Genomic DNA, 7,566 nt, shown 5'->3' on the forward strand with positions numbered 1-7,566 from the left:
AAGTTGGAAATAAAGCTTAGCTCATATTATTTTTATTATTATTAACAAGAGAAAGGCAGATTTTTGCTTCTCAGATCAGAAAATTTTTTTTTAATTACTAGAGCTCATAACAGGCGATAGAACAATTCTTTTGAGACTGTCAACACTCCAGACTTTAGACATTGAAAGACCACAAAGATGGTTATCTGCCAGGGGTGTTGTGGAGGTGATTGCACATTGGGAGGGGCCTTCTGGGAGGGGTGGCAGAGGAAGGGCATTGTACTCAGTCATCAGGATGCTCCTTCACTATCAGGTGCTCTGAAGTTGTGCTGCTGTTCTAAGAGGTTCCTCACACTCTGCCCTTTGGAGAACCTTGATGTCATTACTTCTATCTATCTATCTATCTATCTATCTATCTATCTATATCTATCTATCTATCTATCTATCTATCTATCTATCTATCTATCTATCTATCTTATTTACAAGATAAACTCAGAAATTCCAGATGATAGCATCCTTTTCTGATGGAATTTTGAACCTTGTTGATGCTGACAGAGCCCAATTAGGAAGCCAGCTCTTCCAATCCCTTCAATCCACCGCATCTTATGGTCATGGAAGAACCTGAGCTCTTTGGGTAGATAGAACTGTGTTTCAGTCCCTCTTAGCTGGCTGTGTGACCTTCAGTAAGTTGTTTACCCTCTCTGAGCCCTGTTTCCTTATTCAGCAGGAAATGATATCCACATGGTGTGGTTTGGGGGAGGTTAGAGATAATGTCCACATAGTGCCTAGCACAGTATCTGACACAGAGGTGGGTCACAGGAGCTGGAAATTGTAACAATTAACACAAAAATAATCATGGTTATTATTGTTGTTACTACTACTTACTCAGTATATTTTTAAACTACAAAAAATGCTATTCCATTTGAAACAGCCACAGAGGAAGAATATTCTGCAGTTAGTGAAAGAGAGAACACCACAGTGAGATGAGAAAGGCTTGATTTGCAGACTTTTGGGCTCTGCGTGTATGTGCGTCTGTGCCTTTTATAAGATTGACAGCCCTAAAAAGAAGTTACAAGAGTGCCTGCCAGGGGAGAAACCGATCACAAAGTGAAGTGTAAGCAAGAATTATGCTTTCCTTCTGTGCTACAGGAACGGCGCACCCTCTGGGGGCTGGTTTTCATTTGTAATCTTGGTAACTCAGCCGAGCTGCAGACAGCCAACCTTGCATGGATTGCGGGCTCTGCAGGGGAGCTCAGGCACCAGGACACCCGGGGAACACAGTTTTGCCTATTAGTTACCACTCTCCGTGGAGGGTGTGTGTGTGTGTGTGTGTGTGTGTGTGTGTGTGTGTGTGTGTGTGTGTGTGTGTGTGTGTGTGTGTGTGTGTGTGTGTGTGTGTGTGTGTGTGTGTGTGTGTGTGTGTGTGTGTGTGTGTGTGTGTGTGTGTGTGTGTGTGTGTGTGTGTGTGTGTGTGTGTGTCCCCTCAATTAAGGTGCCTGCCTAAGAAAGCTCAGTGCTGCTGGGAAGTGACTGTGTTCTAGCCAATACCTGACGCTAGGCCCTGACCTCCCTTTCTTAGACCATTTACTTAAAACGGTCTTACAGTTGTGAATATGTGTCTCTTACGTCTCGAGTGTTTTTCTCAAGGACCTGAAAGCCTTTTATTTTAAATGCACTCATCAGAAAGGAGAGGGCCTCCGTCTCCCAGTCTCTGTGGGAGGGTGAGATCCTGACTTCCATCACTGCCCATCAGCAGCCACAGCTGGTATCATCGCGTTTACCCTGATACACCCTTTGTGAGTTTTCTCTGCTCTGACTCAACTGAACCCCCGACTCTTCCCCTCCCTCCTTCTCCCTTTAAAATGCCCAAATCACCACTGCACAAATTGGAATAAAGTTCAGCTTCTTCCCCAGCTGTCAGTAGTTATTAAATAAAATCTGTTTTCTCTGCTTTAACTAATGTCTGGCTGTGTTTGCCTTTGATGGTGGTAACGTTTCACAGGGCAGGGTGGATGTATTTCTCAATGTCTGGTCACTGACAGAGGGTCAAGGGATGTTTCTCTCTTTTCTTTCCTTCCTCCCGAACAAGAGGCTGTTCCAGGCCATTGTTATAGTGCCCAGAAGTCAAGACCATGGGCATAAAATGGGAATAAGAATAATAGCTGCCTAATGAAGTTGTCTTGAGAATTAATTAAGTTAATGGAGTTATTTGATCTGGAGAAACAGAGAATTTCAGGATTGCCACCCTCCCCTAGGATTCACTGTGAATTCCAGGGATCTCCTAAAAATTTTACAGCCCTCAGGCCACAGGCCCTTTTGGGGGGGATGTTAGGGGCTGTCCAAGATGGTGCTGGAAGGCACGTACAGCTACTGAACATTTAAATATATGCCAGGTGTTGAGCAAGGGACTCCACATTCTTGATCTCAGGTAGGTCTGCCAGCAGAACTTCTGTTTATAAAGCAAGGGGGAAAAGCAGATGGACCACATGACTTTATCTCTTTTCCCTCCTGAAACTCCACTGGAGAGGTAGCAGAAAGGAAGGAAGAAGGAATGGAGGTGGGAACAAAGGGAGTGAAGAAGGGAGAAAGGGGGAGGCGTTATCTTAGGAAGACAGAGCACAGGTGAAGAGAGAACAGACCAGGAGAGACTGAGATGGATTCTGGAAGGCGGGAAGAGGTGATGAGCGACATCACAAAGTGGAAAGAGTTGTCATCCAGGTGTTCTAAGACACAGGATGCTGTGGAAGGTAGGGGTGAGTTGGACTTAACAGCTGTACGTGGAGCTGTTACCTCTACGGGTCCCCCTGCCTGACTATGTCAGACTCCCTCTCCTCCATCCCTTCACTGCTGCCACACACAAGTGGGATTTCGGGTGATAATAAACAAGAAAGCCTCAGGTCTCAAAGTGTCAACAGGGACAGCAGACAGTTGAGAAGAGAAGTGGGTAAACACTGGGGCTTTTCAGCTCCCTTCTCACCCACATGCTTGGAAGATTTTTATCTAGAGAAACTGGCAGATCCATGAGAAAAGACATCAAGACACTGAAATATTTATGGTTCCCAAATGAATAGGCTGACTCACTGCCTCATTACAGTGTAAGGAATGCCATCACTCAACACCCCGTCCCCGTGCACATGGAAGTCATGGAGGGCTTCCTGGAGTTCTCCTCCTCCATCTGACCACCGCATGGGGCAGGGAATTTCCAGTCTGAAAGAGAAAGACTCAAATAAGCAACAAAACCAGGAGAGTACAGGAGGAATCTACAGAATTTAAATATGCGGAGGTAAATATTAGAAGAATCAGCTTAAAGAGTAGAGAGTGGCTGCCCCAGGGATCAGGACTCAGGAGTGAGGAGGGTTGAAACTGCTGATTTCATTGTAAGACTTAAAGCACCTCTTGGTTAGAAAAAAAAAAATCTGTCTATTACTTTGACAAATACAAAATTCAATTTTTTTTTTTTTAAAAAGAGAACACTTGTTTTTGTGTTTTTTTCCAGTGGAAGTACTGGGGATTGAACCCAGGACCTCATGCATGCTAATCATGCAGCTCTACCGCTGAGCTATTACCCTCCCCCCCAAATTTAATTTTAAAGCAGTATTCTTACAAGGAAGGAATGCTTCCCGTTGAACAGATGAGTGCACTGAGGGTCAGAAAGGTTAGGTGACTTGCCCAGTATCACACAGCAAGTTAAGTCATAGAGCCAGATTTGAATCCACAAGTGTCTGTCTTAAAACCTCAGAGCATTCCTATTCCTTGTGAGTGATTCCTTGCTCACTATGTAAAACTGGTTAAAGAAAACCAGCAGCTAACATTCCCCCTATGAGTCAATCTTCTATGAGGTCAGTTAGAGTGAGCTGGCTGTGCAGTAAACTCTTCCAAGTTCCTCACGAAGGAACGGAACTGGGGGCCCCGGGTGCATCTGGCTATTCGCTGCATGATTCTTGACATGGTCTCCATGGTGGCTAAGACTGTTACTGATGAAACTCAACATGGCAGCCCCCAGGATTACCGGGAGACAGCAAGGAATGAAAAACACACAACCTTAAAATACATTATTGATGTCTGACTACATTGGGAACTTCAGAGTTTTGAGGCATTCTTTTGGAGAATTTAAAAATCTCCTTCCCTTTAAAAAATAAATAAATAAAATGGGCCCAATGCCAGAAATCCAAGTCTTTGTAAGAGTTGTTTCGAGTACTGGGCAGCCCCAAAGAATGCCAGCCTCTTGTGTTGTGTGCTGCCATTAAAGGCAGCAGTGCAGGGCTGCTAGAGGTTTAATCTAGATGTTTATCGATAGAGACTGATAAGTTAGGAAGGAGAAAGAGACTGAGGAGGACATACCATGTTCTATTTCCTCGGGTCTGACAACTCAAATGCAGTTGGAGCTGAGATTGGGGAATCCAAAGGTGGGAGGCTCTGGTTGTCTCTTTCTGGTGGCAGGCACCCTTAACGAGGAGAATCTGAAATCCTAGTTCTGTTTATCAAAGGCCAGTGCCTCTCAGAGGCCTCCTCTGACTTCCCACAGTGACCGCCATGGGATGGATAGGCTAGGTGCCCAGCTTTTGGCTCCTGTGGAAGCCCGTCTACATTCCCTGTGTTAGCACCAACCGTGCCTGAGTGGAATTGTTTGGCTTATTTTTTCACCTCCCCTACCTGATTGTAAGTTTTGCAGGGTTAGGGGCTGCACTCGTCTGGTGCGGCACAATAGCTCATGACCTGGCAGAGCAGCTCTGTGCCAGAGCAGCTTCAATAAATATTTCCTGATAGGCCCAAAGCATGGAATGCCATAACTCAGTGGTGCACTCTCCCAAGAAGATGTTTCTTTATTTTTCTGAGCGGTAGTGTCTACCTTCTCATCCTTACTTAGCATAGCTGGTATGTGACATTCATTCTTACCACAAAGGTTTTTGTTGTTGTTGTTGTTAACAAATAATCCTACACAATGTATATGGACCATCCATAAAGTGGGGGGACTACATGCATATGCTAGAATAACTGAGAGAGTCTCAACCCAGAGAACAGTCATCAGTCCCTCAACCACGGCCACTGAACCCTTTTTCTGAGTGGATCTTGTGTGTGTGTGTCACTGTATGCAGTCTTTCAGCTTTCCAGTTATTAAAATCATTAGGAAATTGCCCTGCTCTGCCTGACTTGATCCCTTGTTACAACAGGGTGTACCAGGACCTCTTTGTTGAGGTCTACAATCCTTTTCCTTTTCTCCTTTTGGGAAGCTACCAACCTCAGGCTTCACCCAGTGAGAGGGGAACTTAATTCCTCTTGGTGGCTGCCATTTTGTTTCCTCCTCTTCTTTATTTTTTCTAAAAAAAACAGTAAATAGTTAAAGCATAAGACTCATAGTAAGGCTTAGGTAGGCAAGAGGTTGATAAGCTAACTCTTTCATAGCCGAAATGCCAAATAAATTGAATAGTCCCCTGAAAGCTTTTATGAATGGAATGGCTGGCTTTCCACATCACTGTGCAATTCAGCCTCACGGCTCAGTGAGACTAGGATAGAAGAACCAGAAGGGGTTTTAATGGATCAGATCTAACCATCTGATGGGATAGTTGGAAGGCTCAGAGAGGGGAAGTGAATCACTCCCCAAGTCAAGGAAATCTCTTCCAGCAGTTGGAGAAGTAATTTGGTAATAAGAATAATATTTTAAAATATTATTTTCATCTTCTACCACAAGAATCAAGACAGCCATTATATCATTAGAGCCCTAGGGAAAACAAGAGAAAAAAATTATCTCAGAAAAGAGCAGGATAAAATAGGCGAAATCCTTGCATGATAGGAAGAAGTGGAAATCCATTTTTTCTTTTTTTTCTCTTTTCTGACTTAGAATGGATTGAGCTTAAGGGAAAAAAGATGTTGGGAAACAAATGGCTTCTGACCATCTCCTTCCAGGATCGACACTGGAAGCAGGTTGGGATTTGGGGACTAGACACCCACCGAGCTGCCCCATACCAGGATGGAGACTTCCACATCAAAGTGATCGTGATGCGACAAGATTAGGAAGAAGAGAGGAGACTACAGTAGCATTCTCAGGTGACACTGGAGCCCTATGTGGTAGAATGGACCAAGAAGTTTTCCCATGCATCATGGTGGAAGAGGAAGAGGGTAGCTAACAGTCTGTTATCTGGGGTTTACCAGAATGAGTCAAGTTACTTCACTGCTAACTAGGGGCTGCGATACAGGACTCCTAGAGCTGAGGCCACATTAAAATCAAGTATATCCAGCTCTGGAGACAGGTAACATAGGGCTGAGTCAGAATCTGGGTCCTGACAAAGTGAGAACACGGTTCACGAATTTAGCAGCCTCAGGCTTCTCCATCAGATCCTGATACGCTGACCAGGGGCCAGTGACCAGTTGGGCACAGTGCACTGCCACAGAGAACAGGGGAACCGAAAGTACGTCAGCACCCAGCGTTCTCCTCTTCCCCTCTTCCCAATGCTCAGAATCTCTCTTGGGAAGGATCAAGAGGAGAGGAGGGAAATTGTAAAGACCATATTACTTTTTTGAAAAAAGGCAGAAGTTTCCTATAGAAATTGTTTACATTATTAAACAGGAATAAGCTTACTGTATTTGGACTAAGTTTAGTCCCCTATTCCCACGTACCCACCCACCCACCAAAGCAAATGAGGGAATTCCTAAAGAATATGAGACATTGAAGAGATCACAGAAGCTGAATAAGGCGCACGTTTCTTTGCACACCTTGGTGCAGTGTGAGCACACTAGCAATCCAGTTACAAGTGTTTACGCGCTAGTACTCAGCTTTCAGTCTGCCTTAGTTCAGTCTGGTGCCAAGGCAGGTGCTTACCCAAAGGCATTACTTACTGGTGAGCCATGGAGAGAGCCCATGGGTATCCAGAAAATGAATAAGTAAAAAAGGGTCATTGATTCAGTCCTTTTGTGAATGAGCCACTCCATCCCTGCCATGAGTAGTGGGCATGATGAACAAGTCAGTTCCCCTCCGGTAACGTCACCTTTGTTCTTCCCAGCCATGACAGAGCTGGATCATTGTTCCTTGGTTACAGATCTGCTCCAATCCCTTCATCTCACATGGGGAAAGCAAGGCTTTGTGAGGCAAGGTGATTTTTTTGCTCGTGGCCACAAAGAAGGTGACAGAGGCAAGGTCACTGGTGTCCTCTGCCAATCTGAACTACATTTTTCAACCTTCCCTGTACATAAAAGACCACACCCAAAATAAAAAACCATCTTGTCTACATGATTGAAGAATTTGCCACTGGCAGACGGGAGGCTGAACTGTGATGGTTTCTGAAAACTCTAGCAATTCTTGACCCCGGAGACTCAGTTCCATATGCTTTTCCCTTGAGCTTTGGCACATGCAAAGCTTGATACCCCTGCAAGAAGCAGCGGGACCGTCACTGGGACTTGCAAAATTCTAAGAAAACACTGACATGTGGATGGCAGGACTCACAGTGTTCTCTGTCTTCTCAAATGGAATCCACAGGATGCCAAAAAGACAAATGCACTCTTCTCCTCCAAATTATTCCTCCTACAAATGCTAAGTATCTCCATCTGGGAGACATTTAACATTTCAAACAGCTATCGCTGATCTGTAGGAGG

General features: G+C 44.7%; 1 long non-coding RNA gene across 1 annotated transcript; it reads left to right on the plus strand.

The window, feature by feature from the left end:
* Positions 1 to 2,742: 2,742 nt before the first annotated feature.
* Positions 2,743 to 7,202, plus strand: LOC140686936 (uncharacterized). Its single transcript, XR_012060939.1, has 3 exons — positions 2,743 to 3,262; positions 5,884 to 6,024; positions 6,978 to 7,202. It is a non-coding gene; the product is annotated as an uncharacterized lncRNA (long non-coding RNA).
* Positions 7,203 to 7,566: the final 364 nt, after the last annotated feature.

The sequence above is a fragment of the Vicugna pacos genome, chromosome 18 (assembly GCF_048564905.1).
Source record: "Vicugna pacos chromosome 18, VicPac4, whole genome shotgun sequence".
Taxonomy (NCBI): Eukaryota; Metazoa; Chordata; class Mammalia; order Artiodactyla; family Camelidae; genus Vicugna; species Vicugna pacos.